The sequence below is a fragment of the Acomys minous genome (assembly GCF_964271855.1).
Source record: "Acomys minous genome assembly, chromosome: 16".
Classification (NCBI taxonomy): Eukaryota; Metazoa; Chordata; class Mammalia; order Rodentia; family Muridae; genus Acomys; species Acomys minous.
In genome coordinates, this window is record NC_140498.1 from 88,295,545 (window position 1) to 88,303,871 (window position 8,327).

Consider the following 8,327-nt stretch of genomic DNA (forward strand, 5'->3'; position numbering starts at 1 on the left):
CGACGGACTGTCCCTGGCAGTCTTCCCCATTCTCCACCTCGCTTTCTGTCCCCAGCCTGTCACTTCTGTTTTCCCCGCAGAAGCTGTGAAGAAAGCACGTGGTTTATAGACACCAGGAGGTCTGAGAGAAATCTGAAGGGGGAAGCTTGGAGATTCTGTTCATTAGACTCAGATGGAAGCTGAGTGGCCTGTGCCTATAGTCCTGGCACTCAGGACGCAGAGGCGCAGAGGCAGGGGGATCGTAATAGGAAGGCCAGGCTAAGCATCCCAGCAAGACATCCTCAGTATGACAGTGATGAAGATGACGGTGAGGATGAAGGTGATGATGATGGTGGCGGTAGTGATGAAAATGACGGTGATATGATGGCAATAATGAAGATGACAGTGATGTGGTTTTTTGTTTGTTTTTTGAGTTTTTGGGTTTGGTTTTTTGGTTTTTCGAGACAGAGTTTTGCTTGTAGTCTTGGCTGTCCCAGACTTGCTGTGTAGACCAGGCTGGCCTGGAATTTACAGAGATTTGTAGGCTTCTGCCTCCCACGTGCTGGGATTACAGGCTTGCGCCACCAGGCCCGGCTGGTGGTGTATTTTAAAACAAAAATCCCAGAGGGCTGTAAAGATGGCTCAGAGATTAAGAGCACTGGTTGCTCTTCCAGAGGTCCTGAGTTCAATTCCGAGCAATGACATGGTGGCTCATAACCATTTATTAAGAGATCTGGTGCCCTCTTCTGGCATGCAGGCATACTTGCAGACAGACCACTGTATACATAATAAATAAATAAATCTTTAAAAATAAATCCCAGCTGGGTGTGGTGGCGCACGCCTTTAATCCTAGCACTCCGGAAGCAGAGGCAGGTGGATCAATGTGAGTTTGAGGCCAGCCTGGTCTACAAAGCAAGTCCAGAAGAGCCAAGGTCAACACAGAGAAACCCTGTCTCAAAAAATCAAAAAACAAAACAAAAAAAGAAAAAAGAAAAAGAAAAAAGCAGGCGTTAACACGGGAGCTGCAGTTTTGTTTGTTTTGTTTTTATTTTTGGTTTTTCAGAAAAAAAAATGGAAACATTTTGAGGTTCTCCACCATTGACCTCCTCAGCCTAAGACATTTTACTATTTTAAGATTTATTTATTTATTATGTATACAGTGCTTTGCCTTCATGTGCACTTGCATGACATAAGAGGGCACTAGATCTCATTATAGGTGGCTATAAGCCAACATGTGGTTGTTGGGGATTGAACTCAGGACCTCTAGAAGAACAGCCAGTGCTCTTAACCTCTGAGCCATCTCTCCAGCTCCAGGAGCTATAGTTTTAAGCAGGTTACAACATCACAAAAAGCAGGGAGCAGTATTAAATGCCTTCCCTCAAAAGGAAAGATTTCCTAGATGTATCAGTTAGCTATTGCTGCATAACAACCATCTATAGTCACAAATGATGTAATATATCAGCATCTTAATATATCTGAGTGTTTGAAAGTCATGATTTTGGGAGAGGTTCCCTGGAAAAGTTTCTGGCTCAAGCCTTCTTGTGCTTGTATCTCCAGCTTGAGGCTGAGGCTGCTTAAACATGATGTGATCCCTCTGCTGAATCCTGGACTTTCCCAGCACAAGACCTGCCAAGGTAGATGGATGCATGTTCCCGTGATACCTCGGGGGCGGGATGGAGGCCAGCACAAGGGACTGGTGAGTGGAGGGAGAGCTATACCACCTTCTTGGAATTTGTGGTGGAAGCTAACAGTGTAGAGTACCGTCACTTCCTTCATAGTCACTGGCCCAGCCAGGTTCACAGAGTGGAAACAGCCCCCCCCCCGACTCCCCAAGGGATGTGGAAGGGCAAGTGATACCCAAGACTCTGATATGACCATATTCGGAAAGTATCAGCTGCCACTGCATTTTGGTCCACAGAAGAGGCCAGCATCGGCTTTTGTGAGAACAGGAAGAGGCTATATTGTGCAGTAGGAAGGGAAAGGACTGCCCTCCGCCCCTTTCCAAGTCCCACTGGGTGGATCACTGCTTAAGGCATCACATTTGGACTCGTCCTGTCTTCAGTCTCAATTTTGAGGCACGGTCTCTCTATGTAGCTCAGCCTACCCAGGACTCCGGATCCTCCTTGAGTACTTGGATCAGAGGTACGTGCCATCATGCAGCTCCTAGCCTCAGTCCCTTAGGAACTAACCCCAAATCAACAGAAGATGGGATGAGTTGGGTGTAGTTTATTTGGCCAGCATCTTTGAAGCTCTGGGTTCCATCCTCAGTATTACATAAGCCGGATGTGCTGGCACACCTGTGACCTCAGCACTTAGGAGGTGGAGGGAGGGAGGGTATTGGGAGATCTGGTCAGCCTTGGCTACCGAGTAACTTCAAGGGCCTCCTAGGCTACGCAAGATTCTGACTCAAAAAACTGAAACTAAATCTGGGCAGTGGTGGCACACTACTGCCTCCTGAGGCAGAGACAGGTGAATGCCTGTGAGTTCGAGGTTACCCTGGTCTATGGACTGAGTTCTTAGGACAGCAAGGGCTACACAAAGAAACCTTGTCTCAAAAACCAAACAAACATGGGCCGGAGAAATGGCTCAGCAGTTAAGAGCACTGTCTGCTCTTCCAGAGGTCCGAAGTTCAGTTCCTGGCAACCACATGGTGGCCCACAACCATCTGTAAAATGATCTAATGCCCTTTTCTAGCATGTAGATGTATATATAAATAAAATAGTCATACATAAAGTAAATAAATAATCTTTAAAAAAAACCCAAACAAACAAAACAAGCATACTACAGCCATTGATGAGGGACCTACAATACTTGTGTGTATGTTCCCTGCAGGAGTGGGGCAACAATCTCCATTTCACTGGTGGGAGAAATTGCTGCTCAGGGACATGAAGTGTTTGTCCCCAGGGTATACATTGGGAAGTGGCCGAGACTGGATGGCAATCATGTCTGAAGTACCTTTCCCTCCATGCTTGACATCCTGGTTCACACATAGATAAGGCCATATCTGCCCCCCATATTCAGCATGCCTGCATTTTCAGAGGCCAGGGTGTGGGTGGCAGCTGGGACATAGTACAAGAACCTGGGGACAGTGCTCGCAGAAGTGCTAAGTGGAAGGAGAAATGGGACTTTCTATTTCAGTCTAAGAGGCCCTGAGTCAAAGAGGTTCCTTAAAGATTCATAAGCCTCACCTTAACTAGTACCCTTCCAAATGATGCTCTCATCTAAACTACTACCTTTCCCAATGATGCCCTCATCTTAACTAGTACCCTTCCCAATGATGCCCTCATCTTAGCTAGTATCCTTCCCAATGATGCTGGCTTCCCTAGGCAGTCACTGGGCATCTGGTTAAATCCACACAGAGCCGAGGAGCTCATTACTGTCCCTGCAGCTGGAGAAGCAGCAGATAATGAAAGAAGTTTCTCATGGACCCTGCCTGGGTGCTGGGTGCTCCTCAGCGGGAATATCCCTCCAGGAAACTGGTGACAATGGTCCTTGTGCATCATAAGGGCCTTGAAAATTCATGTATCCTTTGTCCTGCCTGTGTCACTCTGAGCTTTTTGAGGTAACAGCAAAAGGTTTAGACACGGGTCTGAGAAGGAAAACGCTGGATGAAGCAATCAGCAAGGCACACTGGAAGCAAGCCAAGGGTTTGGCAGCAGGGATTGGATGGGCATACCGCTGCACCCGGGAATACCACTATGGACACTGCTTGGATGGCCTTAAACTACACAACCGCCAGGCATGGTGTCGCACACCTCTCATTCCGGCTCTTGAGAGATAGAGGCAGGAGCATCTCCGTGATCACTAGACCAGGCTTGTGAACCTAGTGAGTTCAGGACATCCAAGGCTACCTAGTGAGACCCTGTCTCAAACAACCAAACACATAAAAAACCCAAACACACAAGCCAGGTGTGGTGGCGGATGCCTTTAATCCCAGCACTCAGGTGGGAGAGGCAGGCAGATCACTGTGAGTTCTAGGCCAGCCTGGTCTACAAATCGAGTCCAGGACAGCCAAGGTTACACAGAGAAACCCTGTCTTGAAAAACCAACCAAACAAACAAAACCCAAACACACACACACACACACACACACACACGCACACACACAAAACTATATACCTAACAAAGAAACAAAAAATGCATTCCCATTCATGTAATATGATATCAAGCCTAGGTGTTGGGGCTCTTTTTGACATTAGAGATTAGACTCAAGGTTTCAGGCTGCTAATATAGGCCATGTGGAGACCAAAGGTTATGATTATATATCTTTCTCAATTATTCTCCACCTTAATTTATTATTATTGTTACTAACACTCCTATTCCTAGTACTATTTTGAGTCAGGGTCTATATAGCCCCAGCTGGCCTGGAACTCAAGGAGAACCAGTATGTCTGGCTCCCTCTTGCTTTTTTTTTTTTTTTTTTTTGAGAGAGTCTCTTACTGAGAATGGGGAATTCATTCAGCAAGGCTGGCTGGCCGGTGGAGTTTCTGTTGCCTCAGACTCCTTAACAATTAAACTTTATTATGAATTTATTAAATGCATGCACCTTCCTTAAAACCTGGGCTACCTTCAGCAAGAGGGAAAGGAGATGAAGGGGAACAAGAATGGAAACCTTCTGGGTATCAGTTTCGGGGGGGGGGGGAGGGGGTAGTCCCTTGGTGTAATTCTCGGGGATCTAGCAGGTCCTCTACCCAAGCCGCACCCACCCACCCACCGTCTAAGGTCCGTGGACCGAATCTGAAGGACTGACAGACCCACAGAGCTCATCCTCCTAGGTGTGAATCTCCCAACTCCTGCCCCCATCTCTCTCTCTCTCTCTCTCTCTCTCTCTCTCTCTCTCTCTCTCTCTCTCTCCTCTCCCTCTCCCTCTCCCTCTCCCTCTCCCTCTCCCTCTCCCTCTGTCTCTCTCTCTCTCCCTCTCCCTCTCCCTCTCCCTCTCCCTCTCCCTCTCCCTCTCCCTCTCTCTCTGTCTCTCCCTCTCCCTCTCCCTCTCCCTCTCCCCTCCCCGTTCCCTTGCTCCCATTGGTTTGCAATACAATAGCCCGGCAGGAGTCGCAGGCCCCTGTCTCCAATCCTGGGCCGCTGTGGTTCCTCTGAGTCTATCACAGAAGCTTGTCAGTCAGCAGAGACAGCTCCTCAGCAGGGTAGCATCCAGAGGCCACCTTCATCCCGGCCCAGACCAAGGCAAGACCACACTCTCTTCACAAGCTCCAGTGGCTCTCCTGTCTCTGCCTCCTCCCGTGATTATGGTGCATGGAAGAAGGGGCCCAGCTTGTTACATGGGTGCTGGGGTCTGAACTCAGGTTCTTATAGATGATGCATTCCCCTGTGTAGTGGCTTGGAGCAGCAGTTCTCAGCCCGTGGGCCGCGCTCACTTTTGGGGGGGAGGGGTTGAGCGACTCTGTCACAGGGGTTGCATATCATTTCTGATACTTACACTTTGTTTACATTACATGGTGATTCATGACAGTGGCAAAATTACAGTTATGAAGTAGCAACAAAAAATAGTTTTATGGTTGGGGGGGTCACCACTGTTAGAGTTCTTCAGTCTACCTATGATGTCATTGCTTACCTGCCACAGGGGTGTGGCCCTACCCAGGGCCATGTAAAAGGACAGACCCTCAATGTGGCCTCTCTCTGTCTCTGTCTCTGTCTCTCTCTCTTTGGAGTACCCCTTCCCTTTTTCCTTCTCTAATAAACCCCTCTACAACATAATATCTGCTTCCTGATACCTTACACCTTATCTTACCTTGTATCTAATTATTAATCATAACACAAAGCGAGCTCCTCCCCTCCTGCAGCCAGTCAGGGCCAAGCCTTCAGAGGAAAGCTGAGAAGTTAAGCTTGGACAGAAGCAAGCATGGTTGTGTATCATCCCCCCACCCCCCCCATCCCCCACTGCACTTCCGACCCTTGGCTGTGAAGGGCAGTGTCCAGGGTGCTTCCAAACCGGGTTCAAATCCCTGTGCTCACATTTCTAGTTCTCTGACTAGAAATCACTTCACCTGCTTGAGCCTTAGTTTCCCCAGCCTGTTAGGGACTTGATGACTGAAAGTGTTTCCAGTAAAGGATTAATAAATAACATTAGTGACTGGAATTGACGCCAGGGAAGTAATCTCTCTAGAGCACAAGCAGGCAGCTACATGCTTTCAGGTCAGCCGTTCATGTAGTCTTGTTATGTTTTTAGGTAGGGTCTCATATCCCCCCCAAAATGTCTTTTTTTTTTTTAAGTTTTTTTTTTAAACAAAGTATTTATTTTTTATGTATATAGTGCTCTGCCTCATGTACACCTGCACACCAGAAGAGGACACTAGATCACATTATCGATGGTTGTGAGCCAGCCACCATGTGGTTGTTGGGAATTGAACTCAGGACCTCTGGAAGATCAGTCAGTCCACTTAACCTCTGAGCCATCGCTCCAATCCACTCCCCACCCCTAAATGTCCTCTTTTTTTTTTTTTTTTCTTTTTTCTTTTTGGTTTTTCGAGACAGGGTTTCTCTGTGTAGCCCTGGCTGTCCAGGACTCCCTTTGTAGACCAGGCTGGCCTTGAACTCACAGTGATTCCCCTGCCTCTACCTCCTAAATGCTGGGATTAAAGGCATGTGCCACCACGCCCAGCTCCCCAAATGGCCTTTAGCTTAGTTTGTAGCTGAGGCTAACTTTGGACTCTCGATTCTTCTGCCTCTGCCTCTTGAGCACTGGGATTACAAGCATGCACTTCCATGCCCAGCGAGGGACCTTACATTTTTTCTCTTCTTTAAAGATGGGTCTGGGCTGGGCAGATAAGAGCAATGGCTGCTCTTCCAGAGGACCCGGGTTCGGTTCCCAGCCTCCACATGGTGGCTTATAACCATCTGTAACTTCAGTTCCAAGAGAACTGACATTCTGGGCGCCAGGAACACACCTGGTAAGTCTCAAGCTAGTGATCCTCCTGCCTCAGCCCAGTGAGTGCAGGGCTTACAGGTTTATGTCTTTTAAGTGTGCCCTTTAGGAAGCACCTTTCCCACCCAGGAAAATATTCTAGAAAGTTATGCAACAGAGTAGGGGTAGAGGAAATTATTGAATTCTTTTTTTGGGATGGGGTCAAAGGTCTCACACTGCAGCCCAGGCTGTTCTGGAACTCTTGGCAATCCTCCTGCTTCAGCCCCCCACCCCCACCCCCAGTGCTAGCCTTTTGGATGTGAGTCACTTTGTTCAGGTGAACCCATGGAATTTATCACTGGTTGGTCAGAAGCACAGGTGCCCAGTGGCTTGTAATGGTAATGGTCATCCAAAGTGGGGACAGCTTGTGCGCTCAAGCCCTTGGCTTCTGGGGTATGGTGCTTGCTGCAGGTTGAGGATCTGAAAGGTACTGAACAGCCTGTTGCCACCTTCCTTTGTGTTGTTTTTGAGAGAGGATCTCACTTTTTACCTCAGATGGTCTTGAAATCTTTGAGAGTACACGTACAGGTACTCCAAAACCAAGCTTTAAAAAAAATCACGAGCCAGGCAGTGGTGGTACACGCCTTTAATCCCAGCACTCGGGAGGCAGAGGCAGGTGGATCTCTTGAGTTCGAGGCCAGCCTGGTCTACAAAGGGAGCCTAGGACAGCCAAGGCTACACAGAGAAACCCTGTCCTCTAAACAACAACAACAACAACAAAATCATTTATTTCCCTAGCTCTCAGAGGTAGACTCGGGAAGATCTCTGTGAGTTTGAGGCCAGCTTGGTCTACAAAGTGAGTCCAGGACAGCCAGAGGGCTATTACACAGAGAAACCCAGGAGAGAGAGAGGAGGGGGGGGGGAAGTAAGAGAGATCATTTATTTTCAGACAGGGTGGCCTGCAATGAACTCTGAGGCTCAGGCCAGTCTGGGTAAAATCTTGAAATCATTCCATTCGTGGACAGACAAATAGGAAAAAAGAGATTGTGCCCAGGGAGATGGCTCAGTAGTAGAGAGCACTTGATGCTTTTGCAGAGGACTTGGGTTTGAGTCCCTGCACCCACATCAGGCAGTTCACAACTGAGCCCCAGGGATTGTAACACTCTTTTCTGGCCTCCACCTGTGTCCACATGCTCAAACACACACAGATGAATCCCTAAAAATAAAGGAAATCGAGGCTGGGGAGATGGCTCAGCTGCTACTCACACAGAGGACCCGGCTTCAGTTCCCAGCACCCACATGGTGGCTCACATAATGCTAGCTCCAGGGGATCCTGTGCTCTCTTCTGACCCTTTTTTGTTTGTTTGTTTTTTCTTTTTCGAGACAGGGTTTGACAGGGTTTCTCTATGTTATCTTGGCAGTCCTGGACTCGCTTTGTAGACCAGGCTGTCCTCGAACTCACAGCGATCCTGCCTCTGCCTCCGGAG

The 8,327-nt window shown here is 48.2% G+C and overlaps 1 long non-coding RNA gene across 1 annotated transcript; it reads left to right on the forward strand.

Annotated features, from left to right (window-relative positions):
* Window positions 1-43: 43 nt before the first annotated feature.
* On the forward strand, window positions 44-2,303 carry LOC311586199. The gene is made up of 3 exons (XR_014775476.1): window positions 44-319; window positions 1,537-1,613; window positions 1,898-2,303. It is a non-coding gene; the product is annotated as an uncharacterized lncRNA (long non-coding RNA).
* Window positions 2,304-8,327: the final 6,024 nt, after the last annotated feature.